At 41.1% G+C, this 19,531-nt stretch overlaps 1 long non-coding RNA gene across 1 annotated transcript in view; it reads right to left on the bottom strand.

Moving 5' to 3' along the window:
- Window positions 1-9,747, bottom strand: part of LOC149129219 (uncharacterized) — a 93,257-nt gene extending 83,510 nt beyond the window's left edge. The window contains exon 1 of the long non-coding RNA XR_016240212.1: window positions 9,556-9,747. This is a non-coding gene — a long non-coding RNA (uncharacterized LOC149129219). The remainder of the gene's footprint in view (window positions 1-9,555) is intronic.
- Window positions 9,748-19,531: the final 9,784 nt, after the last annotated feature.

Raw genomic sequence — 19,531 nt, 5'->3', positions numbered from 1 at the left:
GGAGCTCCCAGGGGCAACCTGTCTTGAACTCCTCTGTGATTGCCTGGAGGACTATGATAAATAAGAGGGGGCTGAGGACGGAACCTTGGTGGACCCCTACCTCTACCCGGAATTCATTGCTGTACTCATTTCCAACCCTCACCTTACTGGCAGCATCTCTGTACATGGCTCGCACAGCTCTCACTAACCATTCTTCTATCCCAAGTTTCATCATTGACCACCAGATAAGGGATCGGGGGACCCTGTCAAAGGCTTTCTCCATGTCAACGAAAGCCAGGTACAGAGGTTTATCCTTAGCTAGGTATTTCTCCTGCAACTGTCTCACTAGAAATAAAGCATCAGTAGTGCTTTTACCTGGCACGAACCCAAACTGCATCTCATCTAAATTGATTCGCTCCCTAATTAGTTGGGCTATGACCCTCTCTGTAACTTTCATAACCTGATCTAGCAGCTTGATGCCTCTGTAATTATTTGTATCTAAAGCGTCACCTTTACCTTTGTAGCAGTTGACTATGATGCTGCTACACCAGTCATTGGGTATGACTCCTTCGTGTATCACCTGGTTCGTAATACGGGTGACTAGGCTATAGCCAACACTGCCAGATATTTTGAGCATCTCTGCAGTGATTCCTGATGGGCCGGGGGCTTTCCCGGTCTTCATACTCTTAATTGCTTTATCTACCCTGGTACTATCAACTCGGATAGCTGGTCCCTCTATTGGGTCGACATACGGCAGGCTCTCTTTCTCCCATTCATTCTCTTTATTAAGCAATCTATCGTAGTGGCATCTCCAGACCTCTTTCTTTGCATCCTCATTTAATGCAAGCGTACCATCATCCATGCGAACACATTTCTCTCCTACAACATCACTATTCTCTCTCCTACACTGTCTTGCAACACGAAATACCTCGAGTCTTTGGTCCTCACGGCGCAGAACATTGGCAAATCTTTCCTTATCTGCTTCCCCTCTGGCTAAATAAACCTGTCACCTAGCCTCCCTTCTGGCACATTGGTACAATTCCCTGCTACCACCGTTCTTCCAGTCCTTCCAAGCCTGTTTCTTTTGTCTAATAGCCCTGTCTACCTCCTTGTTCCACCACCACGTTACTCTGGGTTGGGAGGGGACCTTACACCACCCACAAATCTGGTTGGTGGCTTTCAACAGGTTGTCCCGCAGAAATCTCCAATTGTCTTCACACGTTGTATGATGCTATATCCCCTTCTATTTCGTTAAATGCTTCAAGTAACTTGTCTCTAAGTCTCTGTCCGTTTGCAGGGTCTTTAAGCTTCCACACCCTTCTCCTCCAAGCCTGTCTAATTCTGGGCACCCATTTTGCCTTGATCCCAAAGTCGCTAACTACTAATCTATGTTGTGGGGTACATTCTTCGCCAGGGTAGGTTTTGGCATTTATAAGCCGCTCTCTTTCCCTATTTCTGGCGAGGATGTAGTCGATTTGGCTAGAGTGTCTGCCGGAGCGGTAGGTGACTAGGTGACTGGCAGGTTTCCTGAAGTTGGTATTGCAGACCATAAGATCGGTTGCATCACAGAACTCCAGCAGTCTGGTTCCCTCCTCATTGCGGGAACCGAAGCCATAGCCTCCTTGTATGCCATGGAAGCCTCCAGCACGACGTCCGACATGACCGTTGAAGTCTCCAGCCACAAAGAGAAGGTCCCTGTCACTCGTCGACGAGGTAGTTTGCAAGAGGGTGTCATAGAATTGGTCTTTCAGACCATCTGGTAGCCCCGGTTGAGGTGCATAGGCTGAGATGACAGTAGCTAATCTATGATGAAGCACTAGTCTGATCTTAAGTACTCTGTCACTTACTCTAACGACCTCGATTACCTTATCCACCCATTTCTTCGCTAGAAGTATTCCTACGCCCCCGACCCCGTCAGTGTTCCCTGCCCAGAAAATCTTGTACCTGTGTTCTTTGCCTGTGAGGAACCTCGCAGAACCTCCTCTCCATCTTACTTCCTGGATGCAGCACATATCTACGCGACTCCGTTCAAGCATCTCAACAATTTCACCAGATCTACCTTTCAGCGTGCCGACGTTGAGAGTGCCAATCCTAACAGTATGGGTGTTGGGGGTGTGGGCCTGTAGCCTGGGAAGGGGAAAAGCAGTGTCGTGTACCTGAAAAGAAAACTTGCAATTGGAAGAATTCATAAGCAAAACAGTACCTACAACCTGCAAACATTTCTCAAACTTAATGCGCTACCCAAAGGTAGGGGAGAGGATGGCCAAGGCCACTAGATGGGTTCCGGGAGACAGCCGAGGTTGACAGGATGACAGAGGAATGAACTTCCGGTGGAGGGGGTGGGAGGGCGGGTTACCGCCAGCGAGTAGATAGGGCTCTTAATTGTAGATTTTAAATATTTGAGAGACAACAATGCATAAATCGTAATTTTTAAAAGAGCAATGAATTCTAGGTGAGTAGAATATAACGTAGCATGAATTTAGGAAGCTTAGAAAATGAATAAGTATGAATTTAAGACAACAACTGAATTCAATTGAATTTCATGGAGAGAAACAAGATAAATAATAGAGGGCAAACTAAAGCGCGAAGGTATGAGATGTTTGAGGCCGTAAATAAATAAAAAATCTCTATCTTATCTGCATCTTGGACATTTCATCGTAGTATGTCAGCGAGATAATTTAGAATGGGTTTCTCATTTATATATAGCCAGAACCTGAAGACCTTAAGGAAAAACTACGAGAGAGAGAGAGGATGGAGGGGTAGACAGAGGCATGGCGGGAGAAAAGATCATCATCATCATATATATATATATATATATAAAGAGAGAGAGAGAGAGGGGGAACCAGTCAAGCAGCACATCACGCTGTAATTCTTGGGCTGAGAAATATGTATGTATATATATAGGTGTAGGTGTGACAATGTGGTAAGAAGCTTGCTTCCCAACTACATGAGTGGATTTGGTAGATGGAAACTGAAAGAAGCCTGTCATGTGCTTGTATATATATATATATATATGTGTTTATGTCTTCGTAACTTAGCAGTTTGGCAAAAGCAACTGATAGAATATATACCACGCTTAACACAAACATAAATACTGGGGCCAGTTCATTTGACTAAAAGTTATTCAAGGCGGTGCTCCAGCATGGCAACAGTCTAATGACTGTATTAAGTAAAAGGTGAGAAAAGTGACAGAGGGTATTGCTAGAGACAACAGTTAAAACAACTTAAAAACCTCAAAAGCTCAGTGCTTTGGTGGCTTTCGAGTTGCTTTAACTGTTGTCTCTAGCAACAGCTGATGCTGGTCACTAGCCTCACTCACTTTGGTGACTTCTATTGAATTTGGTTGTAGGTTCAAATTGCTAATAAAGCCACCCATTTTATTTGTTCTGTGATGATATACCTCTCAGTATACGTCCTCACGGTCCTTCTTGTGACATTGAAGTTGGCCTATTTGCTATTCTGGTGAGGGTCTTTGCTATTCAGGACTTCTTCAACACCACCAGTCACCAACCCCGACCCCGACCCCCATTCCGTGACCATCCCCTCCATGAGAAGCACCATCTTACAGTCAGTCTTCACCACATGGTCTCCTAAGCCTTTCTTTGTCTCCGTCTTCAACTGTTTCCAATTGCTTTGGTCATCAGACGTCTCCCCTTCTACAACTGCCCCCCTCTCCTCCGTGTTCTTCACGTCTCCATAGCAACACAATCCTCTCTCTCTTGGCTCACACCATCGGACCCCTTCTATGTCCAGTGTATTTCCTTTCAGCTCCTGGTTTTCTGTGTATGCAGATTCAAGGACAATGCACATATACATACATGCATACATATATATATATATATACACACACACATACATACATACATACAGATATACATATGTGTGTGCATACATATATGTGTATATATATTTAAATATATACATGCATACATAAACTCATATATGTATGTGTATATATGTGTGTATGCATATATATGTATATACGTGTGTGTGTGTATATATACATGTATGTATATGTATCTATATAAATGTATGTATGTATGTGTGTGTGTATACATATTGTGTATATGTATATATATATGTACACACATATATATACATATACACAATAATTCATAGATACATACACAAACACATATATATATACCCATATAGATGCACATAATATATATGTATATGTATGCACATATATATATATATATATATATATATATATATATATATATATACGTATACACACACACATATATATGTATATATATACACAGATATATGTACACATAATACACTTTTTGTCGTTGTTGCTATTAATGTTTCTGTTGTTATTGTTGTTGTTTTTTGTTGGCCATCAAAGCGATCACTAAACTGGCCAATCAGCTACACCCATCTCTCTCTCTCTCTCTCTCTCTCTCTCCATCTCTTTGAAAACACTATCCCAACCACTCAGTTTTTTTTCATTATACACTTACATACATACATACATACATATATGCACACACACACACACAACCACATAGTTCTGGGTTCAGTTTCACCATGTGGTACCTTGGGCAAGTGTTTTTTACTACAGGCTTGTGAGTGGATTTGATAGATGGAAAATGGAAGAAGCCTCCGTGTGTGTGTGTGTGCGCGTGTATGTGTGTACATATAAGGCAGCAAGCTGACAGAACTGTTGGTCCTGAGACCAAATTGCTAAGTGCAGTTTGTCCATCTTTACATTCTGAGCTCAAATGGGAGGTGAATATGCAGCATCTATTTAACCATGTGACATCGTTAGGATATCACAAGCATTCATATTAATGCAAACATGTAAGCATGATTTCTTTCATGCGTGTATATATGGGCTTTTATGCAGATAGATGTATGTATGTCTGTGTGTGTGGGTGTATGTGTGTGTGTGTGTGCATGCACATGTATGTATATGTAAACCAACAGGTCTACATACAGACGGGTAGGTACATAGGGTATATGAACAGACAACCACATATGCACATAGACACTGAAACACATGACCACATATATACACACACACTTTACTTCACACAAAGACACATGTCCACACATATGGAGATGTACACCCATACATAAAAACATGGTACATAGCAGCAAAACACACACACACACACACTCAGACATGCACACACAAGGAGACAGAGGTACATACATATACACACATGCACACACATACATAAAAACACACACAAACACAGGAATATGCAGAATACCTACATGCATACATGTATGCATACACACCCATACATACATATATACATATGCACACACACACAGACATACATACACACACATGAATGCATACATACACACACACTGAGACACACACATGCATAAATAACGGACAGAGTCAAGACTATTGATAAGTTTGCAAGACGCAACGAAAGTTTTAGGAAAATTAAAATAAGAAATAAGTGGAAATGTTACCGGTGAGTGTTAAATTTGAAGGCACAATAAGAAAATGACTCTCCCCAGACACAACAGAAGATGCTTCAACACACGAAATGACATAAAATAAGTCTTGGGAACCAAATCCAAAAAAACGAAATATATATATATAATTATATGTATGTATATATATATATATATATATATATATATATATATATATATATATATATATATATATATATATATATATATATATATATGTATACACACATATGTATTTATTGTGTGTGTGTCATCATCATCATCATTTAGCATCCATTGTCCATGCTGGTATGGGTTGGATGGTTTGACTGGGTTGGCACACTGGAAGGCTGCACCAGGCTCCTCTCTGATTTGGCATGGTTTTCTATAGCTGGATGCCCTTACATGCCAATTTGTACTGTACCAGTATCTGCCACAACTGCGGTTTTGCTCAGCTTGATGGGTCTTCTCAGTCATTGCCTCCATGAGGCCCAACACTTGAAAGGGACTCAGTCACTTTGCCTCCATGCAACCCATGTATATATATTATATATATACAACAAATCCATTTCAGCACAATCTTCTTTGTTTGCACGAGCCCTTCTTCTAACAAGCACCAGGATTGGGATTTTCTGCTGTTGTGTGGGAGCCTGATTGGTGAAATCAACTGAAATACTTCTCTAATATTGTAATGTACTAACATATGTGCATGGGCACCACATAAAAAGGAACTCAGTTCACTCTGTAAAGTGGCTGGCATTAGTTAGGAAGGGCATTCAGTCATAGAAACCATACAAAACAGACAGTAGAGCTGCTCTGAAGAGTGCAGGGTTACATAATTGGACTGTTATCTAACAACCTATTAAGCCCCAAGTGCAAAACCGACTGGTAAGGATGGCCACAATGGATACATAGTACTATAATACTGTACACTTCAATCAATATATATATGTATATATATATACACACGCTTTCCCAAGGTGCTATGCAGTGGGACTGAACTTGAAGCCATGAGATTACAAAATTAGTTTCTTTCCCACACAGCCATGTCTCTGTCTGTATGATAAATTTATTAAGTTTTCTTTTTTGTATATCACTACCTTAAGAATATAAAGGGTTGCTATTTTTAGTACAGTGCCTATAGAAGAGCTTCAAGTAGATAGTGGAGAACTGTTCCACCCCAGTCCAATATCACAGGACCATATGTTTATTGTGTCTACAGTGAATCTGTTTATGACACAGATGGGGGTTTGCCTTATTGAAATTAGCTTTAAAAAAAAAAAAGGGTGGGGTTTTTCTCTCAAAGTATTCTGTTTCCCTATTTTTATTCACAACCCATGGGTGATTTATCTGAAACTCCTCTTTTCACCCTCCTTCAAAACTTTTTTTCACAACAAATCCAGATACAATTGTAATCTACTCCATTTGTAAAGAATTTTATCTTCAAATATTCATGTTTGTTGCATGCAGCTATGAGGAAACAAAGTTACGGTGTTGGGGTACACTTCTGTTGGACATTAATACAACCTTGAAACGTGTATCTCACAGTGAATTAAGACTGAATTGTGAAGTTGAAATCTTCAATTATAAAAGCCTCTTGAAAAGCACATGATAATTAAAATACATTAAAAGAGACCAACAGAAGTACTAGGCTTGCAAAGAATAAGTCCCGGGGTCCATTTCTTTGACTAAATGGTGGTGCTCCAGCGTGGCCACAATCAAAATGATTGAAACAAGTAAAAGAATATATTGCTAAGGCATTGAGATCCAAATAACCTGGTGTGAAACTGAATATACACCAGAATGACACATTAGTCAAGTAGGGAGCAGTAATAAGAAAAGGAATGACAAAGGAAGGAGCAATCATCCTAGAAAGTTCAGAAGATGATCGTTTATTCCTTTCTCATCTCTTCTCTTCTACATACATGTACACACACACACACACACACACACACACACATGCACAAACACACATATAACTACAGACACATGCAAATTTAAGGATTGGAACAGGTGAAAATCCCAGTAACATATGTCTCCCAGCTAGCAGAACCTTATTCTCTTGAGATATTTTGACAACAATGTAACCTTCATTTAACTAAGGTGTATTCACCCTTATCAGTAGCTAGTGGAGTACCCCTCGTTAGGCTAATTACTATTTCTGAGGTTCTGCTGGTGATTTTATCTCCTCTGTTCCCTAATTTTTGAAAACATTTACAATCTTCTTTGACAATAAACCACTAATGTTCTTCAAAGTTGCTTTTTATACTTTCTACTATGGACTGCTTGAAGCTTACTCACTTCCTACACCTTGATCCTGAGATCTTGCACTTAAATATATACACACATATATATTTACATATATCAATATCTCTCTATCTATCAATCTAATACAACAGCAAGACTCTCATCGGCAAGACTCCCATCGGCAACGACTATTTAAGCAGGAGAATTAAGACATTCGCTCTCTTTCTTCTTTCCCATTTCCTCTCACGCTTTTACATAGTGTTGGTGTATTTGTTGATTGTGTGAGGAGGGGTCGACTGTCTTGTGCTTTCTCTCCGCCTTAAGCAGGATCAACAATGCCAACAGTAAGGAACATGTTCTATTCAGACCTTAGGGAGTCCGAATTGTCCTCTTCGGAGGAGTGGCTCGTACGAGCAGTTGATAGAATGGACAAGTGTTTAAGGAAGAAGAAAGATTTGCTGAAGTGACAGAAGTCACAAAAAAGGAGGTGGACCTGACAAACATGGAGAAATATGAGAAGATGGCACGTAGGATCGGTGGTGATGCTAAGTTGTCCCTACTCCAGAAAGTATTGGAAAATATGGGTAAGAAAACAGTAAATATATAAGGTGTACTCAGTGGAAGAAAGGAAAATTGAAAACGTTGAGGCAGAGGAAGCAGATTTGGAACAATTGTGGTTCAAGAAGGCAGGAAAGGCAAAAGAATATGCTGTAACCACAGTAACCTACATATCTTGGAAGAAGGACTTCCAGGATTAGGGTGGAGAGAATCCCACCAGAAACAGATGTGGCTTGGGTTGTGGCGGCTGTTCTTCTCGGAAGTAAAGAAGAAATAGCCGTCCTGCAGGCCACGAAAACAGAAAATTGTGTATGGAAAGAGCAAACATTGGACCTAATCATATTGGGTATTGGCAGAACCACTGAAAATATGGTGGAAGCGGTGACCATTGGAGATGTAGTGTTGAGAGTGGGGGTGGGGGTGGAGGGCAGAACCCCTCGTTGCTTTAAATGTTGCTAAAAAAGGCCTCTGCAGAGGAAGAAGTTAGAAAGGGGCCGGAGATGGTGCAACAGGAAGAAAAGAGAAACAAAGAACAGTGGATGGTAGCTGAAGGAAGAGGAAGAAAGGACAGATTGAATTAGAACCCCAAGCCATACACCCCGTCCCACCCCACCCCACCCACCTTCTCAGACACCCCCTCCACCCATTCCCCTCCGATACAAAGCAAGAGAAAAAAAACAAATACAAAAAAACACAAGGCTCAACAGGCTCCCCCTCCTCCCACTGGAAATTGTTTCGCGCGTGTTTGAAAGGCGTAGACCAAGAAAGGATCCAGAAGAGAACAAAATGGAGGACCGCAAGATTTGTGCATGTCGATGGATGGACAAACACTGAGGTGTCCGAAAGCCAAAAAAACGACGAAATATTGAGATTCAGGAGGGGTTATAAGTGTTGGAAGGTGAAATGTGATTTAAAGACGATATCAGACAATATAAAGTACGACGAACTGACCCAGAGATACTCCACAGCCATTACAAGCCTTCAATTCCATTACAACTTTCTCTCTCTCTCTCGAGCTATAGAAAGACAAATACACACGTTATATACCTACAGACATCTATATAAACACACATGTAATAATAAACAGACACGTTTCCTTAGAAACCTTTCACTAAAAAACACATTTTCGAAGGTGAGGGGCGTGACTGCATCCACACCCTTTTTCTTTAAACATGTTTTATAAATGACATTTGGCAGAAATACGTTTGAAAACAATAATAAACGAATGCTGAAATTATAAAAATTAGTAGTAACGAAGTCTGAACAAAAGCAAAAGCATGTTAGTGTTTTGTTTTGTCTTTATTGAAACAAGCGAAAGCCAATTAAAAGGAAATCTCTTTGCCTTACCTTGTTCGAAAATGTCTGCGATTCAGCAGAAGACATCAGCTGTGAAATGGTTTTGGCTTCTTTTGCGATTTCTGGCGCAGAATTTTTCAGCGAATAACTTGTATTTTTCGATTTTCTGGAGATAGAATTACAGAATAAAGGTGAATTTTGTGGTTTATGCTTTGTCGGGTGTTGAACGAGAGAAATGTTGAAATTTACCTTTTTTTCACACGTTCGAATTCACCGCCATTAATATGCGCACACACCTGCTATTGCGCACGCGCACGCGAGTCGTGACTAGTCGATCCTACAATAACAATCTATTGCCAATGCATGTATGCACAAAACATGCAGGACGGTTTGTTTTGGTTTTTTTGAACAAAGTAAATAAAACACATTGTAAACAAAACGCAAACACCCTCATACATGTTTTGTGCGTGACGCGCGCTGGAGAGTCGTAGGATCCACTAGTCACGTCTCGCATGCGCGGATGCGCGCCCTGGAGCCAATCTTCTTGAATCGTACCTTGATATAATGTTTTCATTTCAAAATAAAACCAACAAAAATAATCTCCCATAATCTTTACCTCCGCTGATTTTTACATGCCCCGATGACCGATCTAAGAAATTTGGGGAACGATTTACTGTCTGGTGAATGGAACCGAGTATATGCAGATTCCAATAGCTTGCCAAATTGTCAGTCATAAATTTTCTGCAAGAACGTTTTGTCTGATAACATTCTCCAACATCTCTGCACTCCTATCGGGTAGACGTTGAAGAAATCCTTTTTCTGGTTGTGGTGTCATAACATCCAACAACCCAAGTTTTGCGACACATTCGTCGTCCATTGTTCTTCTTTTTGAAGAACAAACTTTCATGGAACTCCACTCTATGGTCCGGACCAGCAATTGGAGTTTTGTCCGGCACCAGTTTTTTGCCAAACAAACATCTCTACAGAACTGGTGCCACTGAACGGCAGTTCTTATATCAATGCAATTTATTCTTGCAGATATCGTGACAGTTAATTCGAGAATGAAAAATAAAATTAAACACTAAATAAAAAAAAAAAAATTCCATATAATGGCAGCTTGGAGTTTTCTCCAAAGGTTCCTTTCCTGATGGAAAGAGGAATTGTATCTTTTTTACTTTTAGCTCACTTTCTTTTGACAAAATCCCGTCAATAGAACGACTAGAATTTTGAAAATTCATTGAACAGCCATGCTACATGGCAGTGAAACATGGGCTGTGACTGCTGAGGACATGCGTAAGCTCGCAAGGAATGAAGCCAGTATGCTCCGCTGGATGTGTAATGTCAGTGTGCATACCCGTCAGGGTGTAAGTATCTTGAGAGAAAAGCTGAACATAAGAAGCATTAGTTGTGGTGTGCAAGAGAGACGATTGCGCTGGTATGGACATGTGGTGAGAATGGATGAGGATAGCTGCGTGAAAAAGTGCCACACCCTAACAGTTGAGGGAACCCGTGGAAGAGGTAGGCCCAGGAAGACCTGGGCTGAGGTGGTGAGGCAAGACCTTCGAACATTGGGCCTCACCGAGGCGATGACTACTGACCGAGACCTTTGGAAATGTGCTGTGCGTGAGAAGACCCGGCAAGCCAAGTGAGATCGCTGCCAGTGCCCCTGGACTGGCTCTTGTACGGGTGGCACATAAAAGACACCATTTTGAGCGTGGCCGTTGCCAGAACCGCCTGACTGGCCTTCGTGCAGGTGACACGTAAAAGCACCCACTACACTCTCTGAGTGGTTGGCGTTAGGAAGGGCATCCAGCTGTAGAAACTCTGCCAAATTAGATTGGAGCCTGGTGTTGCCATCCGGTTTTACCAGTCCTCAGTCAAATCGTCCAACCCATGCTAGCATGGAAAGCGGACGTTAAACGATGGTGATGATAATGATGATGTATGAGCCAATGAAGGAGGCCTCTACATGGTAGCTAGACCTGCTAGAAATAGCAACCAAATCTCCCTCAAAATCACACCCTACTCTCTTATCTATGTATATATGTATGTATGAGCCAATAAGGGAGGCCTCTACATGATAGCTAGACCTGCTAGAAATAGCAACCAAATCTCCCTCAAAATCACACCCTACTCTCTTATCTATGTATATATGTATGTATGAGCTAATGAGGGAGACCTCTACATGGTAGCTGGACCTGCTAGAAATAGCAGCCAAATCTCCCTCAAATCACACCCTACTCTCTTATCTATGTATATATGTAAGTATGAGCCAATGAGGGAGGCCTCTACATGGTAGCTGGACCTGCTAGAAATAGCAGCCAAATCTCCCTCAAATCACACCCTACACTCTTACCTATGTATATATGTATGTATGAGCCAATGAGGGAGGCCTCTACATGGTAGCTGGACCTGCTAGAAATAGCAGCCAAATCTCCCTCAAATCACACCCTACTCTCTTATCTATATATATATGTATGTATGTATGTATGTATGAGCCAATGAGGGAGACCACTACATGGTGGCTAGACTCAGGATATGCTGTGTCATGTGGTTCTGGATTTGTTAATGACAGGATGGTCATGGCTGTGATACTTTTGATCATGGATTTTGCTCAATCTGGACTAACCTGAGGTTAAACAACACCAACAACAACAGCCACCACACTCCCCCCTTAATCCTTCAGCCTTCTCACAACATCAGAAAAGAGGATGGTGTTCAACCACATTCCCATCTGGCAAACAAAACACTTCACAACCACTTGAAGACAGAACCACAGCGCAGAATGAGGGCAAACCAAAGTGTCAAGTGATCCAACACCATCTTAAAATGCTGTTGGTCAATTAGGATTGTTCCGATCACTGGAACAGCCTGCTCGTGAAATTAACAAGCAAGTGGCTAAGTGCACCACAGACATTTTTTACTGTTTTCTATATGCTTCAGCCATTTGACTGTAGTCATGCTGGAGCATCGCCTTAAAGGGTGTTAGTCGAAGAAATCAACCTCAGAACTTATTCTATCGCTTTCTTTTGTTGAACCACTAGGTTACAGGGACACAAACACACCAGCATTGGCTGTCAAGGAATGGTGGGGACAAACACAAAGACACACATATATGTGATGGGCTTCTTCCAGTTTCTTTCTACCAAATCCACTCACAAGGATTTGCTTAACCTGAGACTATAGTAGAAGACAAGATGCGACTGACATGCATACGATAGATGTAGTTCTCAGGGAAATCCAACACAGAACACAGAACATGATAAGCTGGTCCACTGAATTACAGGTATGACTCATTTCTGCCAGCTGAGTGAGCTGAAGTAAAGTGTGGGAACCAAACCCACACCCTTACGATTATGAGCTGAATCTCCTAACCAGGAGCCACACACCTATAAAATAACAACATAACAGGATAATCAACCGACATCTAATCCGTTGTCCCCCAGACATTGCCAGGCAACTATTTCAACCCTGGATAAATCACCAAGAAAACTGGTTCCAAAATAACAGACTGCCAAACCCTATCTGATTTCTTAGCAGCAAACCCCATGGAACATCAGACAACTGACCCCGCTCCACTTAAACCCACAGAGATATCTCACATGCAAGAGACAAAACTACCAGGAGATACGTACAAGTGCAGGTGTGTAGCTTAGTGGTTAGAGGGCTTAGACGATTACAATTAAACACACGTATATTATCATTTATTAAATTGCATTCAATTTGCCATGCATTATTCGTTTCATTATCCATCATCTTTTCCTTCAATTTTCAGGTACATTGAAGACCCTTTATTTGTCATTGCTTCAATCGACGTGAACAAAGTGTCTGGCAAAAAGTTCTGCTGAGATCGAAAGGAAACTTTATCCACAAAACACACAGAGAATGTGCAGCAATGAAGGCCAAACAGTGGTGGACGAACATAATCCCTTAAAGACTGACACTTTCAAAGGTGGCTCTGCATGTATGTGTGTGTGTGTGTGTGTGTAACAGAGTTTTGTTGAGTTGAAGTGGGATTTAAAGGGTGTAAACGAAGAGGCTACCAAGCGCAAGTTGAACCAAGACGGAACTAACTACAACTGTAGCTATTAAGACTGAACACTATACTATACATTACACAATGTAGTCCTAGATACACTCTGTCTGAATAACAGAAGAGATGGTCATTGCTGGAACATCTTTGATTGTAGAGCTGCCCGGATCAGGACTGACCTGGGATTAAACAACAATAACTGGCCTATACGTTTTGGCTCGAACTGCTAGAAGTAGTAACCAAATCTCGATTAAAATCCCACACAACTACTTCAAGCAGAGACGTAGGAATAGGATGGGATGGTCACGGCCAGAGTGACTTTGAGCACGAGCCTGCTCAGTCAGGTTTGACCCTGGGTTAAATAACAACACGCACACTATAATACAAAAGTAGCCTATACGCCTCTTTTTTCGAACCGACAAGTTACAGGGGCATAATTGCATCAACATTAGTTATACGGCGATGGTGGGGTGACATACAGACACACAAATACATACATTCGTATATATATGCGTGCGTGTTTGTGTGCTTACATATGTACCTACCTACGTCTCTCTCTCTCTCTCTCTCTCTCTCTCCACACACACATATATACATATATATATATAGAGAGAGATATATATATATATACATATGTGATAATATACGGTAAAACCATATAACCGGAGGAAGGCTTACTCTCCAAGTAGAGAAGTGGGTAAATATAAATAGACCTCGTAACGATACCAGCTACCAAATGGTTTCACGGCGAATTGGGGCCCCAAGTGACCTTTGTAAAGTCATTGGGGAGATTCCCGAGCCGATTATCGAGGTCTATTTAGATTTATATATATATCGTATATTTATAAAGAGGGCAAATTTAGCCATTTCTCGGTAGATTGAAAAAAAAGATGAACAACTGTAATCGATTTCTGAACATTATTGGGTTCTCATCAAACATGAAAAATAGAATTTATGTTGAGTCAGTCTCAATAAGTATAGATTTATTCATCGGAGAAAGTTACATAGTGACTGAAGGTTCGAGAGTTTCGTGCAGAGGCACTTATCAAACTAATTAAATCAACGTTTTCTATATAAAACGAAAAAGCAGGACAGTATCGGAAACAGATATGACGCAGATACTATTTTATATATAGGCAGGAAGACTTTTGGTTAATAATATGACAGAATTAAGGCAAGATAAAAAATGAAAGTTGTCAATATATAAGGTATTCTGCCTAAACTACGTCTTTAAGATACGATTTGTTAGTAGTAACGCAAAAAGGAAACTATTTCCTAAGGAACTCAAGCAGATAGAGAGGAATAAAGACAAAAGGAAAGTAAAGATTTAATGAAAAGGTGAATCAGGTTGGAGTTGAAAAAAAAGGCACTTACCCAGGCAGTGGTCAAGCAAATAATGGTATGGAGTATTAAATGGTCGTTTTGTATTGAAAGAATTTTGAAGGGGTTTTATTTTTAGACTGGGGTCAAACGGTCGAATCTAGTCAACTGTGTTTTAAGTCTTTAGCAACACCAATTACAAAGAACTTGGGAGTGGTACTAAAAGATGGAGAGAAGTATTGACAGACAGAAACTAGGTGGGAGCTGTCTTCAAGAATTCAAGTAATGCTATATATTCAAAATTAACCATACATGCTGGTTTTGTTGTTGTTATTGTTGCTGCTACTGTTGTTATTGTCAATTAAGTTTTGGTATTTTGACGCTATTTGCCTTCAGTTCAGAAGTTAGTGGTTCTAAACTCCCTAAGGAATTTTATGCCAGCTTCATTACTTTTATTTATTTATATGTTTATTTTTTTCTTTGTTTTGAAACGAGATCGAACTTAAGCATTTTATACCGATAGATTTTAAACACTTTTTTTCTGCAACTGGTAAGATTTTGTAGGGGATGCAAATTTTGATCTTGCAACCCCTGAAAACTCTAGGGGGTGTGGGTGCACCCGCTGCACCCCCTGTTCCCGGCCCTTGTATATATGCCTGTTTATATTTATATATATATACACACATACATATATATAGCGTGTATGTGCTTCATAGAAGCCCACAAATTTATATATATATATAAAAGAAGAGGCGGGGAGCAGTAAATTTGAGTAAAATCTATTTAAGATTTAGTTGTTAAGTTAAATAAATGAGGGGAAAGTGCGAGAGTTCCGTGAATGGATTTCGTCAAAGTTTGACGAGTCTGAATTACGAAACTCTTGAGTAACTTACGTAACCCTTCATAGATAGGTGTGTGTGTATAGATAGACAGACAGAACGTAGACCGTTAGACAGACAGATAGATTTCTTTATTAGCTACACAGGGCCGTATACAGAGGGGAAAATACAATGTAGAACTTTTCTATTCGAAAGAAAGAAAGGAAAACAAAAACGATTAAAAAAGTTTGGGGCGTGTAAACAGCAAAATAAAGTGGAGTAAAAAGGTAAAACAAATTAAGTTTATCTGTGGAAAGAGGAGTCTGCGAAAAAGACCACGGTGACCTCAGGCAAGGAACCGAAACCAGTGCCCTAAGGACAGCTTCTAAGTAACGATGGTCAACCTTATCGAAAGCTTTCGATTGATTCAAACTGATCGGTGCCCCCAACCATGCACGATTCCTTAACTACCCTGTCTATGATGTAACGCATCAGATGGAAGTTGTCATGGATACTCCTGTCCGGCACAGCGCATGTTTGCGTCTCAACGATAAGCTCCAACCTCTCGGCTAGCACAGTGGCCAAAATTTTCAAATCTGCGTTGAGCAGAGTGATGGGCTGAAAATGATCTATAACAATCTCCTTGTTTGGATCTTTCTTTAACGCTACCACCGCTCCCCACCTCACAAAACTGCGGATACTCCCATTTTGATGCCAGTGACAGTAGACTGCAGCCAAAATGCCTCCAAACAAGTCTGGAATATGACAATAAGGCTCGTAAGGCAGACCGTCCAAGCCCAGCCTGTCATTGCACCACATACACTCCAAGCCATGCAGGTAGGCACTAAAGTCCACCCTGCATTCTGACCCACCAGTTGTCCCGTACAGTCGGGCAAATTACTGTTGAAAGGCCTCACACATCCTTTCGGGCTCGAGTAATTCGCGCCCCTGTTCATCTGTCAGAGACCGAATGGTGGCTTTGTTGCCTTGTTGCACCTCTGCCACTTTGACCTCTCAGGTGGCTCCAACTCCTTCGTTTCCCAGAGCACTCATCCTAGCTCTGACAACATATCCTTCGTGTTTGGCGTTGAAATGTTGGTCATGGGCCAACCTCACTGCCAACACATTGGACATGATGCCACATGTATGTGCCTCTTCTAATTTCTTAACTAGGTCTCCCTCTATTCTATTTCGATCTATCACTAGAGCCTTTTTATACCAAACCGAGTCTATTTTAATTGCTTTCTTTAGGGCATACCACCATCTATTGTTGATGCTGGTGCCCGTCAACGCCCTCTTAACTAGTGTGCTAATCCGGTCTCTGTAAGCCTGGCACGCCGTGAATAACGCATCAAGTTTCCAGTAACTGGGACCCTGCCTATGACTCTTATCTAAGTCAAACATACAAGTCACAAATTTATGACCTGTGTAGCTGACTATATGAAACTGTGGACAACCTACACTATCCCTATCCACTGTCCTGTAGAACACTATCTAACTACGATCAGGATGGCTCGATGCGATTGGTCCATGTCCACTTTAGTGCATTCAAGTGGTCCAGTCGGTACCTATCAGACAGTTGGAAATGTCTGAGTGGGTCTTTGAAGCATTTACATCCCCTTCTATTTCTATCTCTACCCACGTAGTCTAGTTGCATGTCCAAGGTAGCGTTCCAATCCCCCACTGAAAGTAAAAGTCGAGACGTTCCCAGGAAAACCTCTAGACGTCGAAAGAAATCCAGCTGACCTGTTAAGGACGGTGCATAAATTGTTATCGGTCGAAAAGCACACCCATTACTACCATTGACATCCAAAACGACCAGCCTACCCTCCGGGTCTAGGAATATTGCTCTTACTTTGAGGTCCAGACTCTTCCTAAAAGCACCATGGTACCACCTCCTCCCATTCTTGGCAGACACGGAGAAAAACAAACGTCAAATTGTCTGCTGAACATGTGTTGGGGAGACCGTGGGTTGTGGAGTCTGGTCTCACTGATGGCTATATGTCTATTCTGTGACTCGATCTCATTTAACAGACAGCCTTGTTTCCATGGGGACCCCAAGCCACGCACATTTATACAACCTATTCTAAACATGTTCCTATCGAAAGTTGTGTTTTACAAACAAAAGGAAAAGAATGAGAGAGAGAGAGAGAGAGAGAGAGAGAGAGAGAGAGAGAAAGAGAGAGAGAGAGAGAGAGAGAAAGAGAGAGAGAGAGAGAGAGAGAGAGAGAGAGAGAGAGAGAGAGAGAGAGAGAGAGAGAAAGTCACTGTTTGAAGGTTGGTTGTTCCCCTCTTCAAAATCATTTCTCAGAATGTTTTTTGTCCATTTTTTTTTTCCTGTTAATTACTTTTGAAATCTCCCTCCTGCATCAAGGTAGAGAGATTTCAGTATGTTTTGTGTCACGTGAAGGAGGTTTTTTTGTGTTGTGCATGGGTGATTGTTTGTTTTCACATTCACTTCTGTTGGTGTATTACATTAGGTCTGAATTGTTTGTGTTTATTGCTATCAACTTTCGTAGGGCCATTTGGTATTCGTGTGTTTGTAGTGTTGCTGTCAATCTTTTTTATTTTGTGTGGGAGTTTTGCTCTTCTGAGCGGTGAACCCTCCCTGCTTTGTTTGATTTTATGTCTCTTTTCTTTCCCCTTTTTCTTCTCCCCCCCCCCTCCATGGCCATTTGCCATTCTTCTTTTAATTTTTACCGTTGTCACCCGATAACCAAGGTAAGTGGGAATCCTTAGAAATCCCCTGCAATCCAAACACTTTTTGTCGAGTGTCCCTTTGCCCGTTCTTCCGTATCAAATCTAACCTCGATCCAGGCAAATCTTTGCACTCTTGCAATATATGTTTTGAATGCTCATTATGACCTGTACACATTTCCCAACTGTTTCTTAAGTGGCCCCTTCTAATATCTTATTTTTTATGTTCAGGGTTTTGTAAATAATGGGGTTTTTTTGGGGTGGGGATGTCTTACAAAATGCTGTGTGAGGTGTTCAGTTTAATGGTTCTGTCTTCTTTATGTAATAATTGTTTACATTGTAGAAGTTCTTCCTTTGAGAAGGACTTTAAATATTTCTTTTGCATTCAAACAGAAGCAAAATCATTTAGTTTGTCCGTGACATTGTTTGTTGTTCGGTGATGGCAGTTTTCAGGACGGAAGTGAGAGTAGTGGTGAGAGGAGAAGTGATAGTCGGGGTTGCCCTGCTGCTCGTTGTTTCATTAGTGTCTTCGTTGTTTCTGCCTCCCCTTCCCACTTGTATCAGTATGCGTATTGTTGTTCAAATGTGCGTGCGTGCGTGCGTGAGTGCATCAGTGTCTTCGTTGTTTCTGCCTCCCCTTCCCACTTGTATCAGTATGTGTATTGTCCTTATTCAAAAGGGTGAGTGTGACAGTGTCTCAATGTGTTGAGTGTTATTTGAAGTCTGCCTCGTCGGCGGCAATGGTGGAAATCCCAATTTTAATTTAAAGACCGAAACACTTGGCAGTCTTAGAAAGGCTGTCCATTTTTCTAGACAGATGAAAAACATTTTTATGAAATGTTTTAAATTCGAAAATTCACCCTTTAAAGGGTGAAAGCCTCGCTTGAGGCCAGGCAAAAGTTGTTGGGCAGCTTTTTAACAGAGAAAAATGACTTCAGCTTACGGAAGTCAACGTAACAAACAGCCGACAGATAGACAGACAGATGGGTGTACTGACGGACAGTCAGACAGATAGATAGGGGGATGGACTGACAGACAGATAAGCAGATATACACATATATATATATATATACACTAGCAGAAATACCCGGCGTTGCCCGGGTTAAAGAGAATAATGAAATCTAAAAACGCCGTCTAGACTACGCATCATCTTTATATA

Source organism: Octopus bimaculoides, unplaced genomic scaffold (assembly GCF_046866305.1).
Source record: "Octopus bimaculoides isolate indiv1 unplaced genomic scaffold, ASM4686630v1 contig99, whole genome shotgun sequence".
Taxonomy (NCBI): Eukaryota; Metazoa; Mollusca; class Cephalopoda; order Octopoda; family Octopodidae; genus Octopus; species Octopus bimaculoides.
The sequence above is the reverse complement of the archived record's forward strand: the minus strand, read 5'-3'. Positions and strand labels throughout refer to the sequence as shown.